This window comes from Sorex fumeus, unplaced genomic scaffold (genome assembly GCF_029834395.1).
Source record: "Sorex fumeus unplaced genomic scaffold, SorFum_2.1 ptg000081l, whole genome shotgun sequence".
Taxonomy (NCBI): Eukaryota; Metazoa; Chordata; class Mammalia; order Eulipotyphla; family Soricidae; genus Sorex; species Sorex fumeus.
Genome location: NW_026606138.1, coordinates 3,879,189 through 3,896,629, shown reverse-complemented (window position 1 = coordinate 3,896,629; position 17,441 = coordinate 3,879,189). Strand labels below are relative to the sequence as shown.

Here is a 17,441-nt window from a genome sequence, read left to right as displayed (position 1 = left end):
TTCTTGTTCGACGCGCGCGTCTCGCTCGGTGTCAGACAGGGAGGGCTTGACCCAGCCAGGTTGCACGCCTCCGGCACGGTTTGGAGAAAGTTAACTTTTCCCGGGTTGGCACGAGTCCACGGGGCGGCGGGGCTGCACCTCCTCCCCCGCGCGGCCCATTCCCATCCCCACTGGCCACGCAGCAACTAGCCTAAGGAGCGCTAGCCGGCGGCTGGGGGGGGGGGGGGGGCGTTGGCAGAGAATTCTTGAACTTGGGGTCCGAGGGAAGAGCACTGGACGCTGGACAGGGAAATCGAGTGCGAAATTCTTTGCAGTTCATTTAAGGCGGGGCCCAGGACTCCTAGATTTCAGGAAACGGTTTCTCAGACAGGTCTGCGCGGGGGAGACTGGGGACTTGGTGCGTGTCTAGGGACAAGTCAGGAGCCATCTGGAGAACGGTAAAAATCTTAAAATAGAAAACCCTCTGTGAGATATACCGATTTGTCCTTCCCTGGTAACTTTTTTACGTCTCACAAGCCAAAAAGGGATGAAAAAATTAAAAAAAAAAAACGTGGTGAGAACTTGAGGGATAGAGGGCAGAGAGAGAGGGAATGTCCCAGTGGAGGAAAAACTTATAAAAAGCAGTGTCCTTAGCATGTGAACTAGTTGAGGTTTGTAGTGCACCTGGTTCTGCATGCAAGGAAGATTTTTTTTTTTTTTGAGGGGGAAGCCACTCCTGGCAGTGCTCAAGGTTTACTCCTGGCTCTGAGAGCAGGAATCACTCCTCGCGGTGCTCGGGATGCTTATGGGATGCTGATGATGTCAGCGGCGTGCTAGGCAAGCGCCTTACCTGCTGTACTATCGCTCCAGCCCCTGCAAGAAGGATTTGCTTTTCTGTTTTTTTCTCCTCTTCTTCTCTTGGACTTTTTTACGTCCTTGCTGCTGAACTAAGATGAGCATCTTCTTTAAAGTTATTGCCTGGCCCATACTCCGTTCGGAGCTCAATCAGGAGAACAGTCCAAAGGGAAAAGATCTTGTTTGTGCAGGAAAACTTTTATGAAATGTGACATATTAATCCAAAAGAAAGACGATTGCTGTATCAGTATTTTTGAAGCATTTAAAACAAGCTTACCACGTCTCTGCAGAAAACATGTGGTCTTGTCTTCCAAACAGAAAATGTGGTAAATTATAGCAAAAAGAATTATTTTTTAAAATAGGACTCCCTTCTTATAAAACTGCTCCTACTGACAAACGAATATTCATTTACATTAAGAGGAAAACATAAGTAGTAAATGGGGAAAAAGAAATTTAAGCCCACAGAATTTAGATAAGCATCAAGTCTTGAAGAAGCAGTGCTGCCTTAGAGACAAGTGTTGTCAAGTTAAGCTGTATTAATAAAGCTCAAGGGTTTCAAAAGAAATTCCAGGGTTTCAACGCATTACTATTTATCAGGATTGAACTATCAATATAAAAGGGACCATACATTAACAGTTATTTATAAATTATATCATACTTTATTATTAAGAGGTGTAACTGATTGTGAAACATTGTTGATTTGTTTAAGACAGTGATTCAGGCACTACCAAATTATGTACACATTTGCCAATAAATCACTGATACCTAATCAAGACATTAAGAAATTATAACTATCTGGGGCTGGAGCAATAGCACAGCAGGTAAGGTGTTTGCCTTGCACGCGGCCAACCTGGGTTCGATTCCCAGCATCCCATATGGTCCTCCGAGCACTGCCAGGAGTAATTCCCGAGTGCCGAGCCAGGAATAACCCCTGAGCATCACCGGGTGTGATCCAAAAAGCCAAAACAAAAAAAGAAAGAAAAAAAACATAACTATCCTCAAAAAGTCTGCTTGCTTTCCAAGTAATTTTGAAAGATCTGGCAGAAAAAAAGTAAATTAGAATTATTAGGACATAGGGTTTTTTTGATTTTGTTTTGGAGGCCACAAGCTGTAGTGCATTGGTATTATTCCTGGCTCTGGGGTGCTGGGAATTGAACCCAGGTCTGTAGCATGCATGACACCCCACATGGTCCCCTGAGCCCCACCACGATGGTCCCTGAGTGCAGAGCCAGAAGTAAGCCCTGAGCACTGCTGGGTGTGGCCCAAAAATATTTTAAAAATAATTACCTTTCTCAGTGCCAGTTTTGATCCTGAGAACAACCGTTTCAAAGAAGTAGCCAAACCAAATAACATCTCATTGGTCTTCAGGACAGAACCAGAGAAGGATGTGTTTCTTTTAACGGGACATAGGAAGTGCTATCCCAGCCAGCTAGTCCTAGTTTTCTCACCAAACCACTTTGTCTCTTTTCCAAACTATGGTCGTATTTTCCCATTTTCAGGGAATTTTTGTCCTTTCAGAGTCACCTTTCTACTTTGGGTCATTTAAATACTCAGTTTGGAAGTTCCTGAAAGCAATTAGGGATTAAAAAAAATTAGCCTAACCAAAATATTGTGCCTGGAACCCAACGCATAAACAGAATGTTTCCACAAGGGCCCTTGCCCACGTCACTGCATCTTTCCTTTAACTTCCTTTCCTTCTCAGGGAAGAGATTCAGGCACCCCAACTCAGTCCTTCAGCAGAATGTCTAGAATTCTTCTTTATGGTGTCATAAATCCTAGTCATCTTAACCTTCTCAAACCCACTTCCACAGAAAATCTTTTTTAGGTAATCTTTTCTTTGAAAAAGAGCAAGGAGGGACTGAAGTGATAATACAGTAGGGCATTTGTTTTGCATGCCACTGGTCCGGGTTCAATCCCTGGCATCTCACATGGTTCCCTGAGGAGCGCCAGGAGTAATTCCTGAGTGCAGAGCCAGGAGTAACCCCCCTGAGCACTGCAAGGTGTGTGTGGGGAGGTGAGAGAGAGAGAGAGAGAGAGAGAGAGAGAGAGAGAACAAGGATCCCCGGGTTTGCATTAACAAACAGATATTGCTAAATAACTTTTTAAGTCATTGAATACTAAAGAAGTATGAATAAATGTGGATTTTGCTAATAATTTCTTTAAAATACTTTCAAGTTCAGTGTGTGTGTGTGTGTGTGTGTGTGTGTGTGTGTGTGGGTATGTGTGTGCATCCATGCACACAGGCACACTACACCTAGTGGTGCTGGGGATTGGAGGGTGGGGAAGGCAGGGTCACACCAAGTGGCGCTGAGGTGTCTGGGAGGGCCCTGTGCATTTGGGTAATCTCACTCAGGGTCTCACGCAAGCAAGACATATTTAACAACTTGAGCTATTTCTTCACCCCTCATTTATATTTTGGAATAGTGTCCTTGTCGTCTGATGCAAAGATTCCCAAAGTAGTTTGAGTGACCCTGCCCTTTTTCAGAAAAATAAAGTCACTCAGTAGCTGGAACCCTCCTTTCTTTAAGTGAGCAAATAGCATCCCCCAGTTGCATCTGAGGCAACTATGCTCCCCCTGGATCTTTACAGTGACAACATCACTGGGGACAGGGATGACAACGTCACTCACTCTGGGCAACACCGGTCCAAAGTAATAACTATGCCCAGTTACATAATATAATATTCAAGTCAGCTAAATCCCTAAAGGGACAAGTTTTGCTCTGTGAATTAACTATAGAAAGCTTTAGATCTGGGCTCCATTTTGTCATGCTGTGATTCTCCTCTCATCACTGTGGTATTGATTCATGTGCCCCGAAGTTGTCTGTGCAAGAAAGAGTGTTGACTGTCCACTTTGCACATCAGAGCCACCAGAAGAACTTGCAGAAAAGATCCGGATTGCTTGGGACCAGCCCTGGAAATTCAGACTTGCCCTGGCTGGGTCCTTGGGCCTGAGTTTTTGGTTGTTTTTTGTTTGTATAAGTATTTCTGATTTGTAGACAGAGTTAAACCCCACTGGCTTAGAAAATGTTTTCATCCATTTCTAAGAATGAAAAGCAGAATCAGACAAAAAAGAGCCGTGGTGATTCATATTTGTGTTTATAGAAAGATGTGGCTGATCCTACTGCATATAGGGAGCTGGTATAAGAGAGAGACTCAAGGAAATTCTAAAGATAAAAAAAGAGAATCACTTTAAATTAGTGTGGAAATGATCATTTAAAATTGATGAGCTAGGAAGATAGAGGTAGTACAGGTGTTGAGGTACTTTCCTTGCATGCTGGAGGCAACCCAGGTTAGATCTCTGGTGCTACTTTTCATTAGTGACCCCTGAGCACAGAGCCAGGGATATCCTCGGAATGCTGCTGGATGAGACCCAAATCTGTCTCCTCCCTCACCCAATTCAAATGAATGAACTTAGCATTTTACGTGTGTGTGTGTATGTGTGTGTGTGCCGTGTGTGTGTGTGATTCAAATGACAAACAAAAAATTTTTCTTTGATTTTTGTTTGTTTAACTTAACTATGCTCAGGGGAGAGTCCTGTCACTATGCTCAAGAATAGTCCCTGACTGTGCTCAGAGGAACCACATAGAGTGCCTTGTTGACTGCAAGACAAATCTTGTACTGCCTTTCTGGCCCTGCAGAGACATTTTGGTGTGTGGGGGGGGGGGTGGGGGTGGGGGTTGTATTTATATTCAGGAATCACTCTTGGTGAGCTCGGGGTACCATATGGAATGCTGGGGATAGAACCTGGGCCGACTGCATAAAAGGCATTTCCCTACCCACTGTACTATCTCTCTGGTCCCCAAAAAACTCATTTTTTTTTCCCTTTATTTTATTTTATTTTTTTTAAAGTTGTAGATTTACAATTTTTTGTGCTTTGGTTTCAATTATACAATGATCAGATACCCATCCCTCCACCAGTGCCCATTTTCCACCACCATGGATAATATCCCTCCCACCCCCATCCCCCCATCCCCCCGTCTCTGTGGCAGGGCAATCCCCTGTGTTCTCTCTCTCCTTTTGGGTGTTTTGGTCTGCAAAAGAGGCATTGAGTGGCAAACATGTTCAGTCCATAGTCTACTTTCGACATGCATCTCCCCTCCTGGGAGGATCCTCCAAACATCCTTTATTTGGTGCTCCCTTCTCTATCTGAATAGCCCTTTCCTCTAGGATACCCGGCTGGCCTCTAAGAAAAAACTCATTTTTAATGCTGGCTTCTTTTGTATGGAATAAGAGAAAGTTGGGGGATTAGAGACTATATGTTTATTTTTGTGTAGAGTTTTTTCTATTTTTGAAATTTTTTAAATTGTAGAAACAACGGATGGAAGCCTGTCTTTAAAAAACAAGTTCTATAAGAGAAATGCATTTAAGACTTGGGCAGAACTAGAAGTAACTACAGGTTTTAAATTTGTCTTGAAACTAATAACAGGTCACGGTGACTTACTATTCTTCACACTCATGCTAGTGCATCACCCCAATCACACACATCATCTCTCTCCCCACCCCACCCCTGTTGAGTGTGGTCTAAAGGGGTTAATTTCTGAAATCCATCCTTGAAAAATGTTCAGTGTGACAGACTTTTTGCCTTAGGGAGGTCCATCATGTGAAAAAGACTAAGCCAAATCATGATGACTCTGCTTTTCTCCATGAAAAACACTTTATTTTTGTGTCTTCTCATATGCATATATTTCATAGCACTGTAGCATTGTCCTCCTGTTGTTCATCGATTTGCTTGAGTGGGTACCAGGCTAACAAAAAATTGTAAGACTTGTTGTTACTGTTTTTGGCATATCGAATACGTCACGGGTAGCTTACCGGGCTTTGCCGTGTGGGCGAGATACTCTCGGTAGCTTGCTGGGCTCTCTAAGAAGGGCGGAGGAATCGAATCCAGGTTGACTGCATGCAAAGCAAATGCCCTACCCTCTGTGCTGTCGCTTCAGCCCATATATTTCATAATGTTATAATAATAAAAATGTGAAATCCATAAAAATCACTTTATTATTTGTCTTCTGATATATTGCATGTTTATTATGTCACTGTCACTGTCACTGTCCTCTCGTTGTTCATCGATTTGCTCGAGCGGGCCCAGTAGCGCCTCCATTGGAGACTTTGTTGTTACTGTGTTTGGCATATCGAATGCATCATGGGTAGCTTGCCAGGCTCTGCCGTGCGGGCGAGATACTCTCGGTAGCTTGCCGGGCTCTCCGAGAGGGGCGGAGGAATCGAACTCGGGTCGGCCATGTTGGTCGCTTGTAAGGCAAACGCCCTACTGCTATGTTTGTATATAATAAAATATTTTGTGATAAGGATACAAAAGTTAATATATATATCATATGCATATAATAATTTTTGCTTTGTACCTAAAATTGAATTCCACCAATATTTTTTCAGGATCTGTTTTGATTAAAGACCAGGACAAAGGGCTCGAGAGATAATACAGTGGGAAAGGCACTTAACTTGCACCGACTAACCTGGGTTTGGTCCCCAGCATGCCATATGGACCCCCAAGCTCACCAGGAATAAATCCTGAGCCCAGCCATAATATGTGAGTCAAAATCACACACAAGCAAATAAAAGAACTGGGCAAGAAAGAAGAGGATACAGAGAAGCATTCATTTGTGTGACATTCATTAGTCATACTCCTGCTCTGGGCTCTGCTTTGCTTTCAGGTTACCAGACTTGAATAGAGATCAAGAGCATCTCTGCTCTTTGAGGTGTTACATTTTCACATGTGTCCTCGTCATGGGAACTTAATACCTTGGAATGATAGACATGTGGAGAAAACACATTGAGGGCATAGATTGTGACTGAAGACATGAAGGGCTGTCCTTTGGCTCAGAATGGGCAGGGGATATGGCACACTTGTAGAATGACTCAAAGACTTTTGCATGCCAAGATAGGTGCAAGGCTTGTTTAAGGATGAGTGAGGATGTCAATAAAGTTGGACCACAGCGAGGGACCCGAGACAGGGGCAGAGGTGGGTAGGGGCTTATAGTACATGAGAAAGACTTTGGATTCTGTTCTAAGTATATTGGTAAGCTGTCTGACATGAAGCAAGACTGAGACAGAATTAGACTTGTGAGAAATGTAAATGACGCCCGCGACTGCTGAGTTGGGTGGAATTTGTGTGTGTACAAGGTGTGAGATGGAGGGGGGATTGAAAACATGAAGCCGATGGGTGCTGGTGACAGATCAGAGGTAGCAGTGGTTAAAGTCATGGATGAGTTGGATTGAGAAATGAGGAAAAAGGTAGTTCTAAGGTTTGTGACACAAGAACTGGATGAAGGGAGATAATTCTACTAAATGAAAAAAAAACAACTAGAATTTTGAGGGTGTTTGGTTGAAAAGCAAAGGTTCTTTTTTTAGGCATGGCTAAGGGACATATAAATGGGATGAATCCTTGAGTTTTTGCCCTTCAGGAAATCTTCAGAGTTGGAGCTAAGAATGAAAATAACTATGCTGGAGTACAAAATTAATGGCTGGAAGCAAACAGTCTGCATGCAATACTCACATGCTTGCATGCAGGGTATCAGGGTTGAATCCTCAGTGCCATGTGGTCCCCTAAATATAGCCAGGAGTTATCCCCAACCCAAGCATGGGGCTGGGAGTATCTCTCTTAAATACCTCTGGGGGTGTGACCCAAAAACAGAACAGGAGAGATGCAAATAACTATCCAAGTAAGATCAAATTATGCAGAGTGGCATAAGCTATATGATATGGAGAACTGGGAGATAGGATAGGGAGGGGCCGTGACTACAGTGGAGGGAAGACCAAGCAGGGGAAGAGGCGGTGCTGAAAGGTGAGAGTGTTTTGTATGAAACCTGTTGGCAACAGTACAGTAATTCGCACTATAAAAAATTTGTATTTTTTTTAAAAAAGTGCCCCTTGCAGAGACAGGCTTGTCTGAGGAAATTGGAGGGGAAGTAGGCCCTGGCGAAGGGAGTGGGTGTTGAAACAATGTATGCATGAAACCCAGTTATGAAGGAGTTTGTAATCTCATGGTGACTAATACAAATAAATAAATCACTGTATCACTATATCACTGTCATCCCATTGTTCATCAATTTACTGGAGTGGGTGCCAGTAATGTCTCGTTCGTCCCAGCCCCGAGATTTTAGCAGCCTCTCCTTACTCATCTTTCCCAATACGGCCATTTTGGAGGCTCTTTCAGGGTCAGGGGAATGAAACCCGTTGTTGTTACTGTTTTTGGCGTAGCGGATATTCCACGGGAAGCTTGCCAGGCTCTGCCGGGTGGGTGGGATATTCTCGGTAGCATTCCGGGCTCTCCAAGAGGGAGGGAGAATACAAGCAAGTATGTTAAAACCAAACACATGTGTGCTACTTTAGGTACATCAGTGGGCTAGACTAAAAGAGCTTGCGGCCATGCACTCCAAGAAATACTGTGTCGCTCTCTTCTGGGAGCTTTGTTTTATAGTCTCTGGATCTTGGCTGTTGATGAGATTACAAGGTGCTGGGGGCCGTTTGTGGATGTGACTGCCAAGCTACTGGAAAATGGGGGATCTGGGTGGAGGAGGCCCAGTCCCAATCCGAGCAGACATGGAGATCTCAGCCACGGGTCCCACATACCTGGGTAAATAAATAAATAAATAAACTATATAATATGATCACTTGATCACTTGACTTCCCGTTAATCGTCGATTTGCTCGAGCGGGTGCCAGTAATGTCTCCATTTGTCCCTGTCGTGTGCTAGTGTAGCCCAATGGCGTCTGTTTGCTCTAGGAACACGAAGAGCCTCAAACCGATCGTTCATGATCTTGATCTTTTTTTTTTATATATAATATGATTATCTAGAAAAGAAGGATTAGAGGAAAAAATCTTTGTGGAAAATGAAACATTTGCCATGAGATTTTGTAGGAGGGCCACATTCATTGTACCAGTGCGACCAGCGATAACCAGGGCATCAGAGCCGAGGGTCTGGCATGTGAGCTGCTCACGCTCCGTGTGTGGGGCTCCACCTGCCGTTCTTGCCATGACACTTGGAGAAAAGATAGAAATTTTATTTTGCTGGTGGGAGGGAAGGATGAAGAGGAGACTACGGGAGAGAAAATGTAAGGAGCAAAGCTGCAGAGCTCTGCCAGGAGGCTGCGTCTCTGGCCACATAGTCACAGCTGGAACATGTGCGGCAGGAGCTCAGACTTGGGGCTGTGACAGGAAATTAGACTGGAGGCAGCGGCATAAAAGCCCCGATGGCCAGGAGGAGTTTGAGGTCATGGGGAGCCATGGTAGGATGAATCGTATCCCTCCCCACTGCACCCCCTCCTAGCACACACACTTGATGTACACATCCTAGTTGCCTGTGAAAACTGTATGTCTCTGGGAAGAGAGACATTAGGTTTGTATGACAGTAGTAAGGTTGTTCTTCAGTTAAGATTAAAATAAGGATATGAAGGACAAGAGAGATAATAGAGCAGGTAGGGGTCTTGCTGCATTCAATCTCTGGCATCCCACATAGTACCCTGAGCCGACCAGGATTAATTCCTTAGTGCAGAGTGAGAAGCACTGTAGAATGGTCCCCAAAACAAAAAATAAATAAAAACAGAGAGATTATCCTGGAAAGCCACTCTAAGCACAAGGCTTCTCAGTGTGCCGTAGAAGGTGTGAGGGATGTGATTTGAGATCGATTCAGCTGACCCTTGCTATCTTCCAGTACAGAAGGGAACCACACCAGAGAACCACACAGCAGGGAGGGCACTTGCTTTGCATGTGGCTGATCTAGGTTTTATCCTAGCACCCCATATGATCTCCTGAGATCCACCATAAGTGATCCCTGAGCACAGAGTCCTAGTAATCCTTTAGCACCGCTGGATGTGGCCCCAAAACAAAGCAAAAAGAAGGAACCACCAGCCAAGGAATTCCTGCAGCTTCCTTTTCCAAGGAGGGAAAAGCAAGAAAATGTATTCTCCCTGGGACCCTTTAGAAAGGAATGCATCTGTGGTCAGAGTGATAGTACAGTGCATAGGGCATTTGCCTTGCAAGTGGCCAACTCAGATTCTACTCCCATCACCCTGTATGGTTCTCCAAGATCACTAGGATGATCCCTGAGTGTAGAGCTAAGAGTAAGCCCTGAGCACTGCCAGCTGTGCCCACCCCCCCCCAAAAATGCAACCTAGATGGTTATTGGAACATAAGACGTTTGTGCTGTTTTTTGCCACTAAGTTTGTGCTGTAGCAGTAATAAGAAACTAATATAGAGGCCAAAGAAGTTTTTTAAGTAGCTGGGTAATATGAGTAGCTGTTTAAAGACTTGGTCATGTATAGATAGATTAGTCTTCCAGATCCCTAGTGGTGCTCAGGAGTGACCCTTGGCGGTGCTTGAGGACCAGATGTGGGGCCAGAAATAAAACCAGCTGCATGCAAGGAAATTATGTACCTTCCCTATCTCCATTTCTCTGTCCCTGGTCAAAAGATATTAACAGCCCACCTATATTACAGTTCTATATAAGCAATCTAATTTTCAGGCTGCTAAGGTCTTTGTTTTTAGATGATTTATCATCCCTCTCTAATCTTCTTTTGTGGGGGTCATTAGGAAGATGTCAGTTATTTGTAAGTTCTCCAAAAATTATATATCTAGAGCACTAATAAGAAACTTTTTTTTAAATTTTTACAGAAGAGGACTGTGATATTATGGTATATTGTAGTTTGGAAAGAAGACATTCATTTTACCAGGAGATTGCCTCTGTTATAAAACTTATTATGACCTATTTTGTTAATTTAAAATATTTTGAATTGGGCCGGAGAGAGTTCAGTGACCCGGATGGAGCACATTCTTTGCATGGAGATTGATCTGGACTTGATCTCCAGCACCATATGGTTCCTCAAGCACTATCAGGAGTAACCTCCTGAGCACTAAACTGGAAATAACCTTTGAGCACCACCAGGCGTGACCCAGAAAAAAATTTGAGCACTCACTTATGAATGAAGTTTTATGTGCAACCTTAAGAAAAGATAAAGTCCATGCAATTTGCTGCAGTGTGGATGGATCTGGAGAGTATCATGCTGCGTGAAATCAGTCAGAGGGCGAGGAACAGACTCAGGATGATCTCTCTCATATGTGAGTTATAAAGAAACTTCATGGTGGAGTATCAAATGTCCAATTACAATAGAAAAGAAGAGCAGGAGAACTAGTCTTCAGTAGGAGCTTGGCACTGGGGCAGGGCTGAGGGGGATAAGTTCGGGAAGGACAACGGGGGAGGGGAAATTGCCTGTCACAGAGGCAGGCTGAGGGTGGGAGGGAAACTGGGACATTGGTGGGGGGTAGTGGCGCTGGTGATGGGATTGGTGTCGGGATAATATAAGTCTTAAATTCAAACATAAATCTTTGCAACTTTGTAATTCACATTGATTCCATTTTTAAAAAGTAATAATTTATTTACCCTGGGGCTGGAGCAATAGTACAGCGGGTAGGGCATTTGCCTTGCACACCACTGACCCGGGTTCAATTCTTCCACTACTGCCCACGCTGCAGAGCCTGGCAAGCTCCCCATGGTGTATTCGATATGCCAAAAATAGTAACAAGTGTCACAGTGAAGACGTTACTGGTGCCTGCTTGAGCAAATCGATGAACAATGGGACAACAGTGACAGTGACAGTGAATAATTTATGTACCTTGGGGCTGGAGCAATAGTACAGTAGGTAGAGCCTTTGCCTTACATATAGCTGACCCTGGTTTAATCCCCAGCATCCTGTATGGTCCCCTGAGCACCTCCAGGAATAATTCCGGAGTGCAGAGTAATCCCTGAGCATCTCCAGATATGACCTAATAATCCCTCCCCCTGCCCTCAATTTAATGTACCTTTAATTATTTTTTTAATGCAGGAGTATTGCTGTTTATTCAACCATTGATTAGGCTGATTGAATTGGGATGAACTCCACCTTTACTTTTTTTTTATAAATTTATTTATTGAATCACTATGAGGACAGTTATAAAGCTTTCAGGTTTAAGTCTCAGTCATAGAATAATGAAACACCTGTCCCTTCACCAGTGCCCATTTTCCACCACCAAAAACACCAGTATATGCCCCATCCCACACCCTCCCCCTACCTGTGGGGCAGATGATTTCCACATTATTCTCTCTCTACTTTGATTTCATTCAATATTTTAACCCCAATATTTCATTATTATTTAGGATTTTACCCCAACACTCAGATTTGCTGAAAAGGCAATCATAGACAAATTTTTTTCTATTGCTGATTATGAATAACATATGATGTTGCACAGCTGCAGTAGTGGCTGCGCAATTTTGGGATTCTGAAATTTTAACAAGTAAATCTGGAGGGATTTCTGCCAAAACCTGCTGGGTTCTGAGATTTGTTCTGAGTTTCTGGGATCATGGCCATTAAGCAGCTTGATCAGGAGCCAGAGAGGCCGTTTGTGGGCAGCAACTTGGGTTCTCGTAGGGGAGGAGAGAGGGCCAGCACCACCCCCATCCCATGAGGCCCCACGTTTCTCATCACTGAGGGGCCAAACCTGACTGTCCAATGGCCTCTGGAAGACGGCAGCCAGGAAGTACAGGCCAAGGCACAATACCTGTCCCCACCTGGAGTGGCCCAGTGCCAGTAACCTACTGCAGGGACCAGACGCATTTCTGCCAAAAGCCGCTGGGTTCCAAGATTTGTTTCTGAGTTTCTGGGATCATGGCCATTAAGCAGCTTGATCAGGAGCCAGAGAGGCCGTTCGTGGGTGGCAACTTGGAACCTCATTGGGGTGGGGAGGAAAGGGCCGGCTCCACTCCCATCCCGTGAAGACCCGCATGTTTCGTCACTTTAGGCCCAAACCTGACTGTCCAATGGCCTCTGGAGGATGACAGCCACTGAGTCGCCAAGAAGGAGCAGGCAGAGGCACAGCACCCTTTCCCCCCTGGGGTGGCCCAGTGCTGGTAACCTACTATGGGGACCCGACACATTTCTGCCAAAAGCCGCTGGGTTCTGAGATTTGTTTTTGAGTCTCTGGGATCAGGGCCATTAAGCAATTTGATCAGGAACCAGAGAGACCTTGCCTCCAATTATATAGCTGAGCTGGAGGTAGTTTGAGGGTGTGTCTCCCACATACCTAACTTTTGGCCGTTTACTTTCTTGGTAAACTTTGCCCCAAGTTTTTGGGGTCTGGCCAAAGGCACAGCAGCAATTTTGGGGTATCTGGAAGTCTGAAGGTGCCATCAGGCTGCTGATGCACTCTCTTCACAGGTACAGATTGACCTGCTGGCAGCACCATACCCCTGTGTACCTTTAATTCTTTTTAATTTATTTTGTCTTTGGGCCACACCTGGAAATACTCAGAGCTTACTCCTGATTTACTTCCTGCACGGGGATCACTTTAGGCAGTGCTTGGGAGATCATGGAGAATGCCAGGAATCGAGCCCTGGTTGGCTATGTCCAAGGCAAGCACCCTACCCACTGAACTATCTCTCCAGCCCATAATTCTTTTTCACTTCTTAGAAGTTTTGCATCCAGTTGAGTTTCCAGATAATCATTCATATTGTACAGCCATAATTAGCAGTAAAATAAAATGCCACACAAAATGGTTTGTATTATTTTCTGCGTTTCAAGCTCTTTTTCATGAATTCTAGCACATATCAATCAGTGTCTAAAACTGTATTACTTTTGAACTCTATTAGTGGCCTTTTCTTTGAAAATAATTAGTTAAAAACTGGAAATAATGTGTTTGTTCAAACATTTGTTTTTGTGACCATTTTGGGTAAATAAGCAGATCCCCATGAATCTCTTTCACATGTCTGTGTTGATGAACAACAAAAAACCAGTAGACATGGTCCCTGGGAGGTCCCTGTGCTGAATCACGCATGAAGAATGCTCATCCGCCCAACTGGTCTGTCATGTTCTCCTTACTGACATGGTGAACCTAATGGACAACCTTAGCAGCAGTGTCCAGGGAGCTAGTTATAATCTCAGTATCTTGCAGGAGAGTAGATTGATCTTGTATCTCATTGGAGAAAATTGTTTCATTTATTTGGTAGAGGAGGGATATTTGGGCCACATCGGGCTGTGCTCAGGACTACTCCTGGCTTAGGGGTCACTCCTGGTGGTGCTCAGGGAACCATATACAGTGCCAGGGATTAAACTGGTGTCCACCATTTGCAAGACAAAGCACCTTAACCTCTATATTATCTCTCTATTCCTCACTGGAGAAAATTAAACGCAAAATCCTAGAAGTTTAATCCATTTTTTTCTTCATAATAGTTGTCTTTATCAAGATTATATAGTTGTCTTTATCAAAATTAGTTTAGACTAGGTCTGAAGGTTAGTTAACTGCCAGAGCAATAGGCTAGTGGGTATGGTGCTTGCCTTGCATGCCATCAACTAGGTTTGATTTCCAGCACCCCATATGTCCCCTGAGCCCACCAGGAGTGATCTCTAAGCACTGAGTCAGGCGTGACCCGAGCACATAGCTAGGTGTGGCTCAAAACCAAACTGCACTGCACTGTCCTCCCGTTGCTCATTGATTCGCTCGAGCGGGCCCAGTAACGTCTCTATTGTGAGAAATGTTGTTACTGTGTTTGGCATATCCAGTACGTCACGGGTAGCTTGCCAGGCCTTGCCGTGCAGGTGAGATACTCCAAGTAGCTTGCCGGGCTCTCCAAGAGGGGCGGAGGAATTGAACGTGGCTCGGCAAGGCAAACGCCCTACTGCTGTGCTATTGCTCCAGCCCAAAACAAAAATCAGAAAACCAGACATTAGGAACTGAATGTTCAAAATCACAAACAACATCATTATCTTTTTTCCTCCCCAAAATGTGCTATTTCTGAAATCTCTTATTCCTTTATATAGTGTCATCATTTTTTGTTATTGGTACTGTTATGATTTACACAACCACTGTCCTATCACAAGACACCAGCCTCCCACTGTGTTGGATGTCTGTGTGTCTGTCTATCTGTCTATCTGTCTCTCTCTGTCTCTCTGTGTCTGTCTTTCTCTCTCTCTCTCTCTCTCTCTCTCTCTCTCTCTCTCTCTCTCTCTCTCTCTCTCTTTCTCTGCAAGGTAAGCACCCTACCAGCTTGCCTTGCAAAGAGAGACTCAGGCATACCCATCTCCTTTCTTTTTTCATCACTGAATTCAAGAGCCCACCCTTATTGACAGTGACTAATTATATCTGCAAACATTTTATTTTCAAGTATCTTTCCAATTTGAGGTCCCGAGTGGGCCTGATTTGGGGTAAGATACTCTTCAGCCTGGAGGAGGACGTGTCCTCTCCCCGTCATACAGTCTGGCAATACATCTTAAGGGAAGAAAATAGGGAATGTTGGGAAGATACCACTATAAATATGTACTTGCAGTATCGTTTCAAATTGTGAAACAGATGAAGCAACCTACATGTCCACTAATATAGTACTGCTTGAAGGATTTGCCACCGACCTACATTTATGTGATAAAATATTGTATGTTGGGTTAAGTTGTAGATGTATATATTTCTGACATGAGAGGATGTTTAGGATATTTTAGGCGGGGTGTGGGGGTACATTATGCAGGTCTCAGGGCTAATTCCTGGCTCTGTGCTCAGGAATCACTCCTGTTGGTGCTCAGCGTTGGTGATCAAAACCCCAGCATGTGCAAGGTCAGTGTCCTGCCCACAGTACTGTTGATCTAGCCCAAGGGTATGTTTTGGAGTAGAAAAGTAGCTGAAAATGCCAGTGTGTGGCTGGCATTGTGCTGAGTGCTGGGGACACAGTGGGAAAGGAAGCCCCTGCTAGGCTGTGCTTGCTTCCCTTTACTTCCTTGGGGAAGTACAGTTTTGTGTTTGGGTATCTCGACTGCTTAATCTACTCCCTGATCTCCTCAGCTTTCCTTCCCTTGGTGTTTTCTTTGATGTTCATGTGAACCCTGAATGTCTCTTTTCACCTGGTTAATGGCAGCTTTTTTGGGTCACACCTGGCGATGCACTCAGGAATTACTCCTGGTGGTGCTCAGGGGACCATATGGGATGCTGGGAATTGAACCCGGGTTGTTTGCATGCAAGGCAAATGCCCTTCCCGCTGTGCTATTGCTTCAGCCCCTGGAAGATGCTTTTAACTTTAGTTTTTTTTTCCAGTGGATACTTAATTCTGCAGAGCACTTGGGTAGAAAATTAACGACATAGATTTATGATATTCAAGTTTTTCAGGGCTCTGAAATTTTCACTAGAGCTATCCTGAGCATTTTTCAAGGAGTGAAGAAAAATTGGCTTCTTCTTTATTTATTTTTTTTTTATTTAGAAAGATAACATCAGAGATTAATCTTCAGCAAGTGTAGTTACTAACAATAGTGTATGCCATGGCTAGGGCAAGGGGTGGCAGGATGAAAATGAGACATCGGTGGTAGATAATGTACACTGGTGAAGAGACTGGTGTTGGAACAATGTATGACTGAAACCCAAATTCAAATAAAAAAGGGGGGATGAATAATTTTTTTTAAAGTTTAGTTATATGATCCAAGACAAGACAATCAGAACCTTCTCTGAAACTCCTCTGTTGTAACCACATCAAAAGACCACGTCTTCTGGGTCAGAGCGATAGTGTAGTGGGTAGGACATTTGCCTTGCATGTGGCCGATCCAGGTTTGATCCTGGCATCCCATATGGTCTCCTGAGGATTGCTAGGAGTAATTCCTGAGTGCGGAGCCAGAAGTAACCCCTGAGCATTGCTGAGTGTGACACAAAAATCCAAAAAAATGAAAAGACTTTCATTGAAATAAAAACTGATGCCAGGGATTGAACCCAGGTTGACCATATGCAAGTACCTTGCCCACTGTACTATCTCTCTGCCCACCTGCTTGTCTTTGTTTTCTAAAATCACCTCCCCAGCAATGTTGTACACCTCATGCAGGATCCGGGAGACAATGCAGAAGTGGTTTATGAGTCTGTCATTGATGTGAGTCTCATTACAGAATGACATTGAAAAAGGTTAATATTGCTCTTAGTAAATATACCACATATCAAATCAAGATAGAGAAGAAGGGGGCTGGGAAATGGTGTGACGTGGATTTGTTTGTTCTTACTATGTCAAGACTCGGACATCAGCGAGAAAAAGACCAAGATAAGCAATAGATCATAGATGGTCCATGAAGATAAATACAAATTTAAGTTTTAAAACCTATTGAAAAATAGGGCCTGGAATATAGTATGTGCCTTGTATATGTCAGGTCCTAATTTGATCCCCAGCACTACAGTTTGCTACTGTGTATGCATATAGGCACATATATATATAATTATTATGTGCATATATATAATGTAATGCAAATTCTAGAAGTTTCATTTCATGCTTCAGGACATTTCTGGACCAGCTTTTGAGGGGGTTTTGGGGTAAGATGTCCTGGTAGGAGTGCAGGTGATGCATACATTTTTGTCTTTTTTGTTTTATTTTGGGGGAGGTTGTTTTGTTTGAGGACTACATGCACTCAGCCATGCTCAGGGCTTATTTCTGGCTCTGCTCTCAGGGATCACAAATTCACAGATGAGGTGCCGGGGTACCCTAAGGGGTGCCAGGATGGAACCTGGATCAGCCACCTGCGTCAACCGGGTGCAAGGCAAGTGCCCTACCTGCTGTATTATCTCTCCAGCTCCCTTTACTGTCTTTAACCAAAGTAGAGTGATCTCAGATGTTC

The 17,441-nt window shown here is 44.0% G+C and overlaps 1 protein-coding gene across 1 annotated transcript in view; it reads left to right on the top strand.

Annotated features, from left to right (window-relative positions):
* The window catches only part of KCNMB4 (potassium calcium-activated channel subfamily M regulatory beta subunit 4), an 82,511-nt gene that overhangs the window by 685 nt on the left and 64,385 nt on the right, over positions 1-17,441 (top strand). The gene's annotated exons all lie outside the window — the stretch shown is intronic.